Source organism: Notamacropus eugenii, chromosome 6 (genome assembly GCF_028372415.1).
Source record: "Notamacropus eugenii isolate mMacEug1 chromosome 6, mMacEug1.pri_v2, whole genome shotgun sequence".
NCBI lineage: Eukaryota > Metazoa > Chordata > Mammalia > Diprotodontia > Macropodidae > Notamacropus > Notamacropus eugenii.
Window position 1 is genome coordinate 209,891,043 of NC_092877.1, and position 12,235 is coordinate 209,903,277.

General features: G+C 38.0%; 1 pseudogene; it reads right to left on the bottom strand.

The window, feature by feature from the left end:
* Positions 1-9,917: 9,917 nt before the first annotated feature.
* On the bottom strand, positions 9,918-10,784 carry LOC140512250 (RNA-binding protein with serine-rich domain 1-like; annotated as a pseudogene).
* Positions 10,785-12,235: the final 1,451 nt, after the last annotated feature.

Genomic DNA, 12,235 nt, shown 5'->3' on the forward strand with positions numbered 1-12,235 from the left:
CAAATGGCCTTGTATTTACATTACATAGAGTTATATCTGTACATGTTTTCTCCTCTTTATACAACATAATTTCTTTGAAGGAAGAGATTGTTTAATTTTTGTCTATATCTCCAGTGCAAATGCTTGTCAACTGATTACTGATAGTACAAAGCTGGTAGAGACAAAATTGAGAAGGATAAATTAAAAACTAAGTGCATTCTTTTTTTATTTTAAAATTAAAATTCTAGTGGTACCTTTTTAAATTAAATTAATTTTTTTAATGAACAAAATACAAGTTGCTCTCCCTCCCATTCCTCTTTCACTATAAAGGAAAAGAAAAAGAAAAACAAAACCCTTGTAACACATATGCACAGGCAAACAAAAACAAATTCTTTGGCCATTGGCCATATTTATGTAATACCGATCTAGTAAATGCCTTTGCTTGCAACTTACTGCTTCAACTGTCACAGTCTAGCTGAAGGTCAATCTCCTCCACAAAGTCTCACCTGATTGCCACTGCCACCCAAAGGTGCTTCCAGCCTGCCTCAGATTTCACATAACTCTGTTTGTACCTTTCCTGTGTGCCTATAGTCACTTGTACTGGGGTTCTTTGGGTCTGCTCAACTTGAACTTGAAGATTGGATTACTCGAAGGATGACTATCCCAGTTTCAGAGTGATTTATGAGTTTACACTCCTAAAGTTACAGCTCAGAAGTCTCCACCTTTAATAGAGAGACGGATGACACAATTAGTACCAAGCAAAGAACATATCTCAAAATTAACAAATACTATCCTGTGCATATATGTATCCATATATACTATAGGTAATATGCACACAAAATTACTCATGAATTTTGAGGTACTGTTCAAAGAACATATTCTGTGACTCCTTAAAATGCTTAGCAGAAATGACTGCTAACAGTTTCCATAAAAGGGAATGTAAAACACTTATCATTGGAGTTTCTGTCAAAACATGCACAAGCTTTAATTTAAGACCAAATTTGCTATATGTTTTTCCCCATCAACCACCTAGGTTGATGTGATGATAAATGTGAATAAAGGTGAATTTCTAATCCATTTGTCTCACATGCACTTTAAAAGGCTACAGGATCTGACTTCCTAGAAGAGCCTCTTTCCCATTTTAAGCCCTAAACATTCCCAAAGGAAAAGGAATGCAAAAAGAAGCAGGCAGCTCATTGCTACTGTCATTCTCATTCCCCTTCTTCCCATGTGCTTATGACCAAAAGTGTGTCCTAGGTACAGATGAGTTCTTTTCTAAAGAATGAGGAATGCTGGCATTCTCTCTGGCAGAGCTTGGCATTTAATAAGTGAAACAACTCAATTAAGGAATGGACAGAAAGCTGGACTGCATGGACCACTGGTATGATCCACTATGACTCTTACGTTCTTCTAAAAATAGAATAGTGCAAAGAATACACTTAAATTGGCAATTCTGTACTCTAAATTGCTGGTTTTAAAATGGACTTGATGGATTTAAGGAGAGAGAGAGAGAGGGAGAAAGAGACACAGACAGAGACAGAGAGAGACAGAGTCAGAAAGACACACAGAGAGACAGAGAGGCAAAGAGAGAGAACATGAGAATATTACATGTGCATCTATATATGTACATATAAAAGATTTTTTGAAAAAAGGAAATTGTGAGTACAAAACTTATCAATCGAATTTATGTCAATATATGCACCATGTTTTAATAAGAAAAAAGTGTACTACATATTTTTCTTAACCACCTAAAAGTAATTTTTGTGTATAATAAAACAAATAATATAACATTACATTATGATATACCAAATAATATGATATAAAATAATATTATATATGACATAACATAATATAATACCATATGATATGATATAATTTTTGTCATTGTTGAGTCATTTTTCAATCATGTCTGACTCTTCATGACCCCGTTTGATATTTTCTTGGCCAAGATAGTAGTTTGCCATTTCCTTCTCCAGCCCATGTTACAGAAGAAGAACTGAGGCGAACAGGGTTAAGTGACTTGCCCAGGGTCATGCAGCTAGCAAGTGTCTAAGGCGGATTCGCATTCACAAGGATGAGGTTTTCTGACTACCGGCCTGGTATTCTATCTACTGCACCACCTAGCTGCATATGATATGATATATAAAACATAGCATAATATAATGTAATGTAATATAACATAATATAATAAAAATAAAACAGAATTTGAATAAAGGCCGGTGAAGAAGAATGAAATCTAGGACAAGCTCTCAGCCAAAGAGTACAGTGATAGAAATAAATGTATATTTGTTAGGAATTCTTTCTGTTTCATGACTAATGATTCCTCGCTATGACATTAATATCTTTTATTTGACGCTAATGTTAACAGAGTCTAATAAAAAAGAAATGCACATTTGAAAATAATGAAAATATTGCCAGAAAAACATAACTATAGGGAAGAAAACAAGGGAGTTTCTGTAACCAAGTATCTATTTAAATGTCTAGACATTTTTCATATTTTCCACAAACCCAATCCATAGCAGAAAAAATTCCAGAGTCTGTTTAGTATTCCAACTTCTTTTCCTTTCTTTTCTTTTTCCCCAGAAGGAGAAAGGCACAACTTATCCTTCAACCTCCTTGGCTGTGGTTTATCAGGAGCACTAATCACACCCCTGTGGGATTAGAGAGAATTGGCTGTTTCTCCTGCCTATAACACCCCAGAGGTGTGATTATCTCATGGTTACCACACCCCTGTTGTGTCTCATTGCTTCAGTGAAATAAATGAACTGTTAAATTGACAGATATAAATGAACTTCCTGCCGGCCAGCTGACTGTATGGAGCCTTGTAAGAAGTGACGGAGATACCAGGGCGCAGTCATTCTCCAACTTCTTTTGTAGTCTGCTTTTTACAATTCACTTCCTCATAAGCTGCTGATAGGGGACTGACATTATAGAGAACTGTCCTACCTTCTTCTTCCAGAAATGCCGAATATCTAACAAGTCAGGGCTGAAAGAAGGAGGCAGAGCCCAGCGTGAGCCAACAGAAAAACTAAGCAGAAATATAGGACTGTTTGCTGTCAGAAAGGCATCTCCCATGGAGCGTATTCGTAGTTTAAATGAGTCAGTCACATGGAATTGTTTGTCAAGGTGCATCTCACCCAGAGTCATGTATTTAGCTTTTTTATCATTATGACACATGATTTTTCAACTTCTGGGATTTCTGGCACTCAGCCAAAGCCCAAAGTGAAAGCTTTTGTGCTCCGCCCACTCTGTATTTTAACCCGACAGCATTTCATGCATGTTACCCGTCCCACCCAAAACCTAATGTCTTTCCTACTGTTGCACACACACACACACACACACACACACACACACACACACTTACACACCCTTTTCTTTCCTCTTTTCTTTCTTTCCTCTCTTTTTCTTAAAACCTTTAGTTGAAACAAAGTGCAAGATAAGGGGGAGGTAGTTATATTCAAAATAGTGAGATCTCCAGTACCTGTAAGAAAACTAGTGTATGAACCAAACAAAAATATATTGGTGCATCCTATAGTGGCACTCTTATTGAAACTACTAGGTGTTAGACATTCTAGCTGTAGAGATGGACGGATTCGATGTCTCCTATGCCCTTGAGTTCAGTACTTAGTCCCTGGACTCTCGGTTCTTTGTACTTTTTCCTTGAATTGATTCTGTCTCATGTCTTTCTTTAGCTGTGCTGACCACTCCCAAATCAAAGTCTCAAGGTATGAATCCTTGGGCACAAACCCTATTCCCATATCTCATACTCTATTTGGGTGCTTCATTGCCTCCTCAAATTCAACCTGCCCACAATCAGTCATTAGAAGTAAAAGACTGGTAAGAGAGGACAAATGGCTGATCTGGTTCTGCTTTTCTGGTTGCTTTGTCAGGTTAGCATTGATTCAGGATACAGTCATCAGTTCCATCCAGGAAATTGACTGAATCAGGGCACCAAAAGATGATCAGATTTTGCCAAACTCATTTATCCAAACCGAACTTATAAGAAATGAAGTCATTAGTCCCGATACATTAACGCTTGTTAATGCATTAGGGGAGATAACTGACAAGATGATCCTAAGTTCACTGCAGAAGACATACTTATGTGGGTGGGGGTAGTACAGAGATACATACAGGAAATCAGAAAATAATTGGCAAACACAGAATGAAAACAAAAGAATTGATAGGCTTTTATAAGTTGTATATTTTTAAAAGAATTATTTTCATTGAGTTGTGTTAAGATGATGAATTTCCCTTGTTTGTTGAAGGGATTTTTCTGTCAATAATTAGGATCATCAGCCTAAGAATAATAACGTTAACAACTCATATTTATGTAGTGCTGTAAGTTTCCAAAGACCTTTCCTCACAACAGTCCCATGAGATTTGGAAGAGAGAAGGGAACAAGCATTTGTTAAGCACCAACTCTGTACTAGGTATTGAACTAGGCACTTCACAAATAGTATTGAATTCATTTGATCATCACCGTAAGCCTGGAAGGTAAGTGCTATTATTATCTGAGTTTTATAGTTGGGGAAACTGAGGCAGACAGATTAAGTGATTTGCTCAGGGTCATATGGCTAACAAGTGTCTGAGGCTGAATTTGAACTCATGTTTCCTGACTCAGAGTGGAGAGCTCTATTCACCATGCCATCCAAGTTGAACAGTATTAGGGCACTATGACATTTTGGAAACAACTTGGCTGATAGAGTGAAAAGATCTTTGAATTTAGAATCAGAAGACTAAGGTTTTTCATTATAGATTTATTACTTTCTGTTCATGTGACCTCATTTAATCTCTTAAAATCACCTAATTTCTTTGGACCTCAGGATTTTGTTTGTTTGGTTTGGTTTTTTTAATCTGTAAAATGAGAGGATTGAATTAGAAGGAAGGAAAAGGATTTTAGAATTAAGTGGGCCTATGGGGTTAAATCTTGGCTCTGTAAGTTATCAGCTATCCAACCTTGGACAAGTCATTGATTTCTCTGGGCTTTACTTTCCTACCTCTAAAATGAGAAGGTTGTGCTTTTCATTCTAAATCTATGATAATGCGAATTCTTTCCCTAAGATCTCTTCTAGATCTAAAATCTACAATCTAATTTCCCTTTTTTCAATATTACTCATCGGTAACCAAAATCTTCTGTCATTATAACACCTCCTCATGACAGACATGTCATAGTTTCCAAGATTTATTTTTCATTAATGACATTTCATATTTATTCTTTCTTTTGTGGGGTGGTATCCAAAGTTTTTTCCTAGTAGTCGGGAAGCTTCCTTGTCTTACCAAAAACATAGGGTCTCTAGAACTGGAAGGGACTTCAGTCATTTACTTCAATCTCCTCATTTTTGTAGATGAGGAAACTGAGACCCAGAGAAGTTAAATGATTGCCCAAGGTCACATAGGTAGTAGGTATTAGAGATGGGATTTGGACCTATCTTCTCTGGCTAGGGAGCAGTTTAGGTAGTGCAGTAGATAAAGTGCCTGACCTGGAGTCAGGAAGATTAAGTCTTCCTGAGTTCAGATATGGCCCCAGATCCTTACTGGCTATGTGAACCTAGGCAAGTCACTTAAATTAACCCTGTTTGCCTGAGTTTTCTCATCTGTAATATGAGCTGGAGAAGGAAATGGCAAACCAGTCCAGTATCTTTACCAAGAAAATCCCAAATGAGGTCATAAAGAGTTGGACATCACTGAAATGACTCAGTAACAACTCCCTCTGACTCCAGAAAGTTATCTCATTTAAAAGCTATTGCTTAGGGAGGTGATTTATGTATTATATATTTACATATAATATATTCATATAATATTTATATAATAATTTAATCCTAAACTGGCTATTCTTAGCAGCAATTTCATTTTCTAAACTTGTCCCCAATTTTCTGGAAGATATTTGGAGCCTGGGATCCCCTATTAATTTACAATAACTTTTTCCTTCTAAAGTAGTGGCTCCTCCCAATTTTCCAATCATCTTCATCGTCATTTTCATCACCAGCACCACTGCCACCACTATGACCACCATATCATTATCATCATCAACAGCCTCATGGACATTTCATTTTAAAAATAAAGTAAATGAGGTTAATGGATGATAGGATCATTGACTTAGAGGTGCGAGGGTTCTTGGAAAGGCACTAGGTTCAATACTCTCATTTTGTAGATGATGAAATTAAGATTAAGTGACTGAACCAGCTAGTAACTGCCTTTAAGTCTAGCTCTAGCTCAGCCTCAAAATCTTGGAGAGATCTTTAACTATTCCCCTTTCCCCAGAATCCTTTCCTATCCATCTCCTGACTCCAGTATTCTCACTGGTATTTCCCATGCCTGGAGATCTTTCCTTCCTCATCTGTATCCTGGCTTCCCTGGCACCTTCAATTTCCACTTAAAATCCTATCTTCTGCAGAAAGCCTTTCTTAATTCTACTGCCTTCCCTCTGCTGATTCTATCTAATTTATCCTGTATATATCTTGGTTGCAGACAACTGTTTGCTCGCTGTCTCTCGCATTAGACAGTGAGCTTCTTGGGAGAAGGGATTGTCTTTTGTCTTTACAGCCCTACCATTTGACACAGTGTCAATGATATATAATAAATGCTTTTTGACTGATTGGTTATGTACTAGCACAGTGGTCTCAAACTCAAATAGAAATAGATCCCTATGTTTGTAGCATACATTTACTCTTTTAAAAGTTGTTGCAGAGCCTCTAACAACATCCCAAATCCAAATAAATGTTACGAATCATTATAGTTTTCACTTTTGAGAAGCCTTTTGATCTGAGTATTATTTTCTGCCAGTTGAAGACAAATCCTAATAGAGAAACTCAATACTAGACTGACATGGGAAAGGTTTTTCACCTGACATAGTTACAAATGCAAATATATTGCATCTCATAATTGACCACCTTTTTTTATTCACATACACCAGAATTTTCATGGAGTAAGTTAGCATTTGCAGGACAGTCTTCTGTAGCTGAAAGTGATTTTTTTCATCTGATCTCAGAACACTTGGATCTTTCAGGTACTTTTTGTATTTTAATTAGTATTATATTTGTGCACTTACCTTCTTCCTTAACCCCCCCCCCCCCCCCCCCGGCACCCTACTCCCTTCCCCTAAGCTCTGCATTAGATTCTGGGGAGACAAAGGTAAAACATGACATAATTCCTGCTTTCAAAGAGTTCATATTCTACTGGATTTTATTCAATTCAACAAATAAGTATTTTTTAAAATTTATTTTCAGTTTTCAACCTTCACTTCCACAAAATTTTGAATTTTGAATTTTCTCCCCATCTTCCCCCTATCTCCACCCCAGGACAGCATGTATTCTGATTATCCTTTCCTCCAATTTGCCCTCTCTTCTATCCCCTTTTATCCCCTTCCCTTCTATACTCCATTGCTTATATATCTTATTTCCTAGTTGCAGGTCAAAACAATTTTTAACATTCATTTTTAAAGCTTTGAAATCCACATTCTCTCCCTTCCCCCATTCCCATCTACCCTCATTGAGAAGGCAAGTAATTGGATATAGGTTATACATGTGTAGTTGTGCTAAACACTTCCATAAAAGTCATAGATTCCCCTCTATCCTGCTCTGCCCTCCATTTATTCTATTTTCTCCTTTGACCTGTCCCTCTACCAAAGTGTTTGTTTCTGATTACTCCTTCCCCTAGTCTGCTGTCCCTTCTATTATCCTCCCTCTTTTATTTCCCTTCTCCCCTGCTTTTCTGTAGGGTAAGATAAACTTTCATGTTCAGTTGGGTATCCTTCATTCCCTTCTGAAGCCAAATTAGATGAAAGGAAAGCTCACGTATTCATTCTCATCTTCCCCTTCTTTCCCTTCATTGTAAAAGCTGTTTCTTGCCTCTTTAATGTGAGATGGTTCACTACATTCTACCTCTTCCTTTCTTTTTTCTCCTAGTACATTCCTCTCAGCACTTAATTTTCTTTTTTAGATATCATCCCTTAATATTCAGTTTACCCTGTACTCTCTCTCTCTCTCTCTTTCTCTCTCTCTCTCTCTCTCTCTCTCTCTCTCTCTCTCTCTCTCTCTCTCTCTCTCTCCATATATATCCATATATACATGTATATATACATGTATGTATATCTTTCCATGTAGGAATATAAACAGTTCAACTTTAATAAGTCCCTTATGGTTTCTCTTTCCTGTACACTTTTTCATCCTTCTCTTGATTCTTGAATTTGAAAGTAATGATCTTTTTAACAAAAGTACTTGAAAGTCCTATTTCATTGAAGCTCCACTTTTTCCCCGAAGTCTGATACTCAGTTTTGCTGAGTAGGTGATTCTTGGTTTTAATCCTATCTTCTTTGACCTCTCGAATATCCTGTTCCAAGTCCTCTGATCCCTTAGTGTAGAAGCTGTTAACTCTTGTGTTATCCTGATTGTGTTTCCACAATACTTGAATTGTTTCTTTCTGACTGCTTGAAATATTTTCTCCTTGACATGGAAACTCTGGAATTTGGCTACAACATTGCTAGGAGTTTTCCTTTTAGGATCTCTTTCTGAGGCAATCAGTGAATTCTTTCCATTTCTATTTTGCCCTCTGGTTCTAGAATATCAGGGCAGTTTTCCTTGATAATTTCTTGAAAGATGACATCTAAGCTCTTTTTTTTATCATGGCTTTCATGTAGTACAATAATTTTTAGTTGTTTTTCCTATATCTATTTTCCAGGTCAGTTGTTTTTCCAATGAGATACTTCACATTGTCTTCTTTTTTTTCATTCTTTCTGTTTTGTTTTATAATTTCTTCATTTCTCATAAAGTCATTAGCTTTCATTTACTCCATTCTAATTTTCTTCAGTGAGTTTTTGGACCTCTTTTTTCATTTGGTCCATTCTGCTTTTTAAGGCATTCTTCTCCTTATTGGATTTTTTGGACCTCTTTTGCCATTTGGGTTAGTTTAATTTAATTTAATTTTTTCAACCCTTGAGGTTATTGAATACGATTTCCTTCCATTCTACATAACTAAAGTACAAATACAACATTATCTAAAATGCTACAAAGATACAAAACTCAATACAGAAATTTGCTAGCATTGACTGTACAATAAAAGCCAAGAATGCAATTTACATTTTACAAAATTAACCTGCTAGCTTTTCAAGGGGCCACAGTCTCAGAGGGCTGGCTCTTTGATGAGGCAGCACCTAGAGGCTGGCCCATAATTTGCTTACCAATTTCTGAGAGAAGTGTGCACTGGTCTATGTAAAGAACCATTTACAGCAACAAGTAAAGGAGTGATATGAAAAATCTGTACTCCTATCCAGTGTCTTTTGGCCCTCAAATCAGGAAAAAAATAATTCAAAGCAGCAGACTAACTGTTGGCCTAACTTTAGCAGGAGACAAAGTGGACATGCATAAGCACATGTCCTCTTTTCTTAAAGAATCAACCTGGCCAAAAAACAAGCATCAAGTTTTCATATTTGTCAAAAATTTATTTAGGGAGAAAAGTAAAACCAAACGCTGCCACTTTGGAGTAGGCAGGACTTTAGCATCTTGATCTTTGCTTAGATTGCTCTGGCTGTACTGGGCTCTTGATTTTCTCAGAAGTTACTAAAAGCTGAGTTTTCTGATGGGACCAGAAAAAAAAGATGGGCTTATTTAGGCTGCAATTCTGAACCTTAAATATTCTTGTGAGCCAAAATAAGCCCTGAGAAATGAATCAAATTTGCTGTCTAGAAGCCTTCAAGGGTAAGGAGACATCCAATGCGTTAAATGAGCCTTTGCTAACCAGTGCTTGATTCCCATTTTTCTTTCCCCCACCCTCAGCACAAATGGTCCAATACTGGGCTCAATCATATTTAAGTTACAAAGTGAGAACAGCTGCCTTGCTTTATCGGGAAGAACTGAATCTGGAGCAGCTTCAGTGATGCCCATGACCTGGGGAGCAAGACCATTTGTGGTCAGCAGATCTGTACTTAGGAGAACAGGACCTTCTCATGCATGGAGGTGATCTATGACACTTTGGAGGTGGTGGCAACATCCTTCTGAGTGGGCTAAATCACCTGTATCTGGGACCCTGGGCCAGGGAGCCAGTACTGCAGTGACTGTTATCTCCTGACCATCAATCTGCCCTCCATCCATGTGCTTTAGCCTCATCTGGATTTTCAAACTCTCACATATGATATATATGAGCCTTTGGATAAATGAGGATGCATCCTTTCCACAGGCATATCAATCATTTTAATTTTCCCATAAGTAGGAAATATTTCCATGATGTAATCCTTGGTCACATTCCTAGTAAACCTTCCAATGTGTATTTTGGTGGGTTTTGGTGAAAGACTTTGTCTCTTCCTTTCCTTTTCCTCGCTTTTAGGTCGTTTTGATTTGGAGTGGGAACACCTCCTATCATCATGCCTTCCTCAAGAGGGACTTGGAGATCCAGAAGAACTGCTGGAGCTGGAACTTTGGGAGGTGCGAGAGCTTCCTGATCAACTAAAAGCAGAAGAAGAGCTGGACCCACTTCTAGAGTCAGTGTTAGTACTAGAGCCAGAGCTGGAGATGGAACTGGAGCGAATCCTGCTAGAGGTGCTGCTACCACTGAAGGTACTTCGACCACGGTCCTTTTCACTTGATTCTTTGGTGGCCTCTTTATCTTTAGACCAGTCCTTTGACTTGTCATCAGTTCTATCTTTATGTTTGGTGGGAGAGGGAGCCAGAGTGTTCGACTTTTTATTACATTCTTTGACTCCCAACAAGCTCTTCTTTTTCATTTCTGATAAATCCATTCTCCCCTTCTGAGGTGGTTCAAAGCAGTACTGGATAAGTACTCACTCATCTGAGCTCTCACTTCTGACTCCTTGATTCTGAGAACCAAGCCCAAATCAAATTTATTCCGTAAAGCAGCATCTTCCCAAGTACAGAGCCTTTACCACCCGTTCCTCCTCCTGTACTCTCTAGAGACCAGAGATGACATCACGTGCCAGTGGGTTAGTCTAATTTTAAAGCTATTCTTTTCTTTAACATTTTTGGGGGTTTCATTTAGCAAACTGTTGACTTGTTTTTCATGACTTTTTGCATCACTTTCATTTCTCTTACCATTTTCTTCCTCTACTTCTCTTATTTGATTTTCAAACTCCTTTTTGAGCTCTTCCGTGGCCTGAGACCAATTCATATTTTTCTTGGAAGCTTTGGATGCAGGAACTTTGGCTTTGTTGTCTTCTTTTGGTTGTATGTTTCGATCTTCCTCATCACCATGACATACGAAAATACCTCCACCAAGAAAATAAGAATCTATAGTTTTCTTTTTCCCATTTGCTAATTTTCCCAACCAATTACTTGACTTTTGAGCTTTTTGTTAAGTGTAGGGCTCCAGAAGCCAAGGCTGGGGTCCAGGCTGAGGCCAGGTCTGTGGTCAAATCCCCTCTCACCCAAGTTAGAGACCCTTCCCACTGACCTTCAAAGCTGTCTTAGGCATTTGTGGGTTGAGAAGTCTGCAAACTGCAGCAACTGCCAGGGATTCAGTCCCCTAAGACCTGCTCCAGCTCTGGCTGTGGGGTCCATGCCAAACTGTGTTCCACTCCCATCTCAGTGCAAAAGATCCTTCTATCAATCTTTCAGATTGTCTTGGGCTGGAAATTTGCTTTAGTTTGTCCTTTTGTGGCTTCTGCTGCTATAGAATTTGTTTAGTCACTTTTTATAGGTTTTTTGAGGGGTTTGTAGGGATAAATCTAGCAGGTCCCTGCTTCTCTGCCACCATCTTGGCTCCTCCTCTCCCTCCAACAAATATGTATTAATCCCCTACAAGTGTGTATGACGCACCATAGATATGGGATTACAAAGATGAAATACAACAAAGTTCTTGCCCTCAAGGAGAATATAATTGGGGAGAAGAAAGAGAGAAAAACATGCAAATATGTAAATAACTAATTCAAGAGAATGAGATAAGTGCAAAGCAAGGGCCCTAGCAAAGTGCTATGAGACATTTGAGGAGAAACATATCATTTTAAGCTGGAGGGGAAGGAGGAAAGGTGAATAGCGGTGATTAGGTCAATATTAAACAATTGGTTCTCTAGAAAAAATTAAGTAGGGCAAACCTTTAAGTTTAATAATCTAATTTATTAACATTTTCTCCATCACTTTCTTAAGCCGAGACCAGGGGTGGGGAACTCACAGCCTTGAGATCACATGTGAGCTTCTAGGTCCTTGGGTGTAGCCTTTTGACTAAGTCCAAGTTTTACAGCACAAATCCTCTTATTAAGGGGATTTGTTCTGTGAAGTTTGGAATCAAAGGACCATACTTGAGGACCTAGTGT